The sequence below is a fragment of the Heterodontus francisci genome, chromosome 40 (assembly GCF_036365525.1).
Source record: "Heterodontus francisci isolate sHetFra1 chromosome 40, sHetFra1.hap1, whole genome shotgun sequence".
Taxonomy (NCBI): domain Eukaryota; kingdom Metazoa; phylum Chordata; class Chondrichthyes; order Heterodontiformes; family Heterodontidae; genus Heterodontus; species Heterodontus francisci.
The window spans coordinates 9,322,209-9,328,208 of NC_090410.1; the positions used below are offsets into that span (position 1 = coordinate 9,322,209).

The following is a 6,000-nucleotide window of genomic DNA, read 5'->3' on the forward strand; positions in this document are numbered from 1 at the left end:
GAGAGAAAGAAAGAGGCAGAGAGAGAGAGAGAGAGAGAGAAAGAAAGAGAGGCAGAGAGAGAGAGAGAGAAAGAGAGGCAGAGAGAGAAAGAAAGAGAGGCAGAGAGAGAGAGAGAAAGAAAGAGAGGCAGAGAGAGAGAGAGAGAAAGAAAGAGAGGCAGAGAGAGAGAGAGAGAGAGAGAGAGAGAGAAAGAGAGGCAGAGAGAGAGGCAGAGAGAGAGGCAGAGAGAGAGAAAGAAAGAGGCAGAGAGAGAGAGAGAGAGAGAGAGAAAGAAAGAGAGGCAGAGAGAGAGAGAGAGAAAGAGAGGCAGAGAGAGAAAGAAAGAGAGGCAGAGAGAGAGAGAGAAAGAAAGAGAGGCAGAGAGAGAGAGAGAAAGAAAGAGAGGCAGAGAGAGAGAGAGAAAGAAAGAAAGAGAGGCAGAGAGAGAGAGAGAAAGAAAGAAAGAGAGGCAGAGAGAGAGAAAGAAAGAAAGAAAGAGAGGCAGAGAGAGAGAAAGAAAGAAAGAGAGGCAGAGAGAGAGAGAGAAAGAAAGAGGCAGAGAGAGAGAGAAAGAAAGAGAGGCAGAGAGAGAGAGAAAGAGAGGCAGAGAGGGGCAGGGAGAGAGAGCGAGAGTGAGAGCAAGACACACAGACACAACTGTGTTGCCCTTTTGTGTCAGCTGTGGCTCAGCGGGTAGCACCCACACCGAGACAGAAGGTCATGTGATCAAGTGCCACTCTAGTGACTTCAGCGTATAATCTGAATGAATACTCCCAATGCAGCACAGAGGGAGTGCCGCACTGCCAGAGGGTCAAGCACAGAGGGAGCGCCGCACTGCCAGAGGGTCAAGCACAGAGGGAGCACCACACTCTCAGAGATGCCGTCTTTCGGATGAGATGTTAGACTGAGGTTTCCCTGCATAGTGCTCTAAAATAATTTCTTGGTTGGCAAACCCAGAGGATGGTTAATAAGGTGCTAAATTAAGTGCCATAGTTGAATAGCTTGCCCATGCTCACCATCTAGACTCACATAAGCAGGAGGAAAGGTTTGTGAGGGCAGCCAGAAACTTATAAGGATCTGTGCCTAAAAGGAAATTTATCAAGAAAACAGAAAAAAAATCTTTAAACATTGCATTAATTTAGGCTAAAGCAGTTGTTTTAAAGAAGGTAACAGTTATTAGAATCAGACTGCATAGAAGGAGGCTATTTGGCCCATCATGTCTTCCAATCAGTCCCACTTCTCCCCCCCCTCCCCCACTCTTTCCCCAATAGCCCTGCAAATTTTTCCTTTCCAACTATTTATCCAATTTCCTTTTGAAAGTGACTATTGAATCTGCTTCCACCACCCTTTCAGACAGTGCGCTCCAGATCACAACTCGCTGCATTAAAAAAATTATCTCATTTCCCCTTCTGCCTCTTTTGCTAATTATCATTTTTTTTTTTAAGTAGTTATCTTAGAGAAAGATGACAGACTACAGCCCTGTACATTCTGGATCAACAGCTGCAGCAGGGCTGTGCCCGGTGCTCATTATTGAAGTTAACCCTTCCAGTCCCCTAACTCTCCCATCCTGCACTTTGAATGCCCCCTGACCCATCCCAACATCCTCATTGGCCGCCGTACAGTTGCCCTTCAATCCTCATTTCCATTGTGAGGCCCCAGTAATTGTTCTATTTTGTATGAGGGATTCAGTTTTCGGTGTCTCATGAATGCACTCCTCACCGGTTTATGGCTATGATTCCTGGTCCTATTTGCGTGTTTTTTTAAATTTTAAAGTAATATTTAGGATTTACTTTAAATTTAAAGGTGATTGGCAAAAGAACCACATGAGGAAAATCTTTTTTTTTACACTGTGAATAGTTTGGGCGGCACAGTGGCGCAGTGGTTAGCACCGCAGCCTCACAGCTCCAGCGACCCGGGTTCAATTCTGGGTACTGCCTGTGCGGAGTTTGCAAGTTCTCCCTGTGTCTGCGTGGGTTTTCTCCGGGTGCTCCGGTTTCCTCCCACATGCCAAAGACTTGCAGGTTGTTAGGTTAATTGGCCATTATAAATTGCCCCTAGTATAGGTAGGTGGTAGGGAAATATATAGGGACAGGTGGGGATGTGGTAGGAATATGGGATTAGTGTAGGATTAGTATAAATGGGTGGTTGATGGTCGGCACAGACTCGGTGGGCCGAAGGGTCTGTTTCAGTGCTGTATCTCTAAACTAAAACTAAAGTTTGGATCTGGAATGCACTGCCTGAGACTGTGGTGCAGGCAGATTCAATCGTGGCTTTCGAAAGGGAATTGGATAATTATCCGAAGAGAAAAAAATCTGCAGGGCTACGGGGAAAGGGAGGGACTAGCTAAATTGCTCTTGCAGAGAGCCAACATGGACTCAATGGGCCGAATGGACTCCTTCTGTGCTGTAACCATTCTATGATTTAATCTAAATGGTGAGAGATTGCAGAGCTCTGAGATGCAGAGGGATCTGGGTGTCCTAGTGCATGAATCGCAAAAGGTTAGTATGCAGATACAGCAAGTAATTAGGAAAGCTAATAAAATCTTTTTTATCGTGAGGGGAATTGAATACAAAAGTAGGGAGGTTATGCTTTAGTTATACAGGGCATTGGTGAGACCACATCTGGAGTACTCTGTACAGTATTGGTCTCCTTATTTAAGGAAGGATGTAAATGCATTGGAAGCAGTTCAGAGAAGGTTCACTAGACTAGTACCTGGAATGGGCGAGTTGTCTTATAGGAAAGGTTGGACAGGCTAGTCTTGTATCCGCTGGAGTTTAGAAGAGTAAGAGGTGACTTGATTGAAACATATAAGATCCTGAGGGGTCTTGACAGGGTGGATGTGGAAAGGATCTTGTGAGAGAATCTAGAACTAGGGGTCACTGATAAAAAAATAAGGGGTCGCCCATTTAAGACATAAGTGAGGAGAGATGTTTTCTCAGAGGGTCGTGAGTCTTTGGAACTCTCTTCCTCAAAAGGTGGTGGAAGCAGAGTCTTTGAATATTTTAAAGACAGAGGTAGATAGACTTGTGATAAGCAAGGGGCTGACAGGTTATCAGGGGTAGGTGGAAATGTGGAGTAATCAGATCAGCCATGATCTTACTGAATGGCAAAGCAGGCTTGACGGGCCAGTGGCAACCCACGTTTCAGAACCTCAACTGAATGTCAATTGAATGTAGAGATTCATCATCGACACCCAGTCTAATGCCCCTCACCTCTTCCTCCTCCAGACAACTCAGAATTCACCCAGACACTGACTTCACAGCAGACCAAGAAAGCAGCCACTCAACTCGAAAGCTTTCCCCAAACCCACTCTCAAAAAAGCAGCATGCGATTCTCAGAGAGTTGAATGTGAAAATGTAACTCGTTAGACTTAAAAATGAACTTTTGAAACTTATAAATCAGGTGCCAGGAAAGATATTTCTCCATGAATTACACTGCTTAAAAAGTTAGAACAAGCTTTCCATTTCAAATCCTTGACTTCGACCTTAGGAAAATCTGAAGTTAAATGTCATTCCTGGCGAAGGTTGGGAATGAATTGCTTTAAAATATGGAACTACTGGGGAAAAAAAACACACACACACAGTTTACATCTTCAAATGACTGGCGGAGTGATTGCAATGTTCAGTCATTCCCTAACAGATCAAATCAGATCCTCGCTTAAAGACCTTGCGATCAAGTGGAGGTGATAGCTTGCAGCCAAACACGCTGATGATAGAGGGCACAGCAAGATCCCAAATCACACACTCATAAACTTCGGTTGATTGCGTGTAAGTGGGGTGCAACAAAAATCCTCTTACTTGAAACAAAAAGTTTCAAAAAGTGAAATTAACTCGTCCAAAGTTGCAAAAAAATGTATTTCATACAAATGCGCTTATTTCTCAAACTTTTCATCCCTTGTAAAAGTAGATTGCTTTCTTACCTTCTGGTCCACGATAGAGCAGGCGAGTTCTTTGACTCTTGCTAAGGTGCTGTCCCCGTAAGTTGGCAGCAGCACTGATTCCTGGTTAGCCCTATCTGAATGATGAAGGAGGTCCCCGGGCAGCCTGGGGGGTAGGGGCTACTGGCCCCTTGTCCCAGGCAGGTAGCGGAGCTAGTGGGACAGGCAATAGGTACAGAACTCATCACTGGCACCCCTAGTGCCAGGGAACCCAGAGACAGGCAGGAGAGTGGTCACAAAGACTAAGGGGACTGGAAGGCAGGGAGAAATTCACCTAAGAAAACTTCAGAGACAGCCTCAAACTACATCAAACCAAACTTTTCTTTGCCAACAGACTTCCCTCTGCACACTCTAAATGAAATCCACTCTGTTTTGATAGTTAAAGCAACAAATGGCGTCAAATACAAAAACAGGAAACACCCTGTCTGTCAACCTACCCCTCTCTCACTCCTTCAATAACTTATTAGCTCATTATACAGAGGGGGGAAGGACCCACCGTTTGATAGACAGAGCTCCAGACAATCAGAAAACTGTGTTCCTGTCCTCACCCCACTGTCTGTAGCAGCCAATGAAGGCTGACAGGGCGGACCTGCTCTTAGTTCTCACACTCAGTTGAGATTTTGTCTCCTCCAGATTAATTGCACTGACTTCTTCCTAATCTGGTTAAAAGCACTGACTCCTTTCTGCAGCCGGATGTTATTTGAAATATGTTTATATCAGGGCCAACCCTACAGTGAAGACATGAGCTAAACAGACTAGATTTCACATCATCCTGGGCTGAATTTTACTGATCTTTCCCTGGGCGTCACCCTCATTAATTTTTATCCAGGACAATAGTCACTTGAGGCTAATTAGGACGCAAAATGTGGCTCATTGTATTTTTGATTAATAAATAAAATTAGCAATAGTTACAAAAACAAGAAATGCTGGATTCACTCAGCAGGTCTGGCAGCATCTGTGGAAAGAGAAGCAGAGTTCACCGTTCGGGTCAGTGACCCTTCTTCGGAACCAATAGTTACCTTCACTGTGCATATGATCATGCCCCGTGAGCATTAGTATAAAGAATGAAAGACTTTCATTTATATAGCACCTTTCGCAACCCTCAGGACATTTCGAAGGGCTTCACAGTCATTATTCCATTGCTGTTAGTGGGGAGCTTGCTGTGTGCAAATTGGCTGCCGGGTTTGTGACGTTACAATCGATTACAGCCAATGTAGGTTGGCAAGCAGAGGGGTGATGGTGAGCGGCAAAGCCCTGGAGAGATATCACTCTCCACAAATTCAGTGGCAGGACAGGTGTCCTCTCTCAGGCCAACACCCCCAGTATCGAGACACCGGTCATGGCTAGTTAGTTACGCTGGGCGGGCCACAACGTCCGCGTGCCTGATACAAGACCCCCCAAACAAGCTTCTACTCTGAGCTCCGTCATGGCAAGAGGCTACCAGGAGGGCAGAGAAACGCTATAAGGATGCCCTTAAAGCCTCCCTGAAAAAATGTGACATCTCCAGTGATTCGTGGGAATCTCTTGCCCGAGACCAACCAAAATGGAGAAGAAGCATCCGCGAAGGTGCCAGCCAGTTCGAACAACGTCGACATGCCCAGGCTGCGACCAAGTGCAAACAGCGGAAGGAGCGTTCGGAAATTCGAGCATCCCATTCACTCCCCTCACCAAACACCGCCTGCCCCACCTGTGGCAGAGTGTGCGGATCCAGAATTGGACAATTCAGTCACCTAAGGACTCACAACCCTGGAGTGGAAGAAAGTCATCCTCGTTCCCGAGGGACTGGCTAAGAAGGAGAAGAATGGATGAGCAGGACTCGGTGTGAGTTAGGGCACAGGTGTCAGAGTTGTGAATGACTTCAAGTTTGCAGAGGGTAGAACGAGGGAGGCTGGTCAGCAGTGCATTGAAATGGTCAAGTCAAGATGTAACAAAGGCAAACGTAAATAAATACAGGTAAAAAATGATTATTGGGAGTCTGTCAAACAGCCTTTATTCCCCCCCCACTCTCCAATATTTTTATAACTAATAAACAAAAGGCTTCAAAGAAAATGGAAAAAAAGCTCAATTTTTTTGTTTAACGCCC

The 6,000-nt window shown here is 45.4% G+C and overlaps 1 protein-coding gene across 1 annotated transcript in view; it reads right to left on the minus strand.

Annotated features, from left to right (window-relative positions):
* Positions 1–4,295, minus strand: part of prkd2 (protein kinase D2) — an 81,754-nt gene extending 77,459 nt beyond the window's left edge. Inside the window, exon 1 of the mRNA XM_068019002.1 lies at positions 3,900–4,295. The gene's annotated coding sequence lies outside the window, so the exon portion shown is untranslated. The remainder of the gene's footprint in view (positions 1–3,899) is intronic.
* Between the last annotated feature and the right edge of the window lie 1,705 nt (positions 4,296–6,000).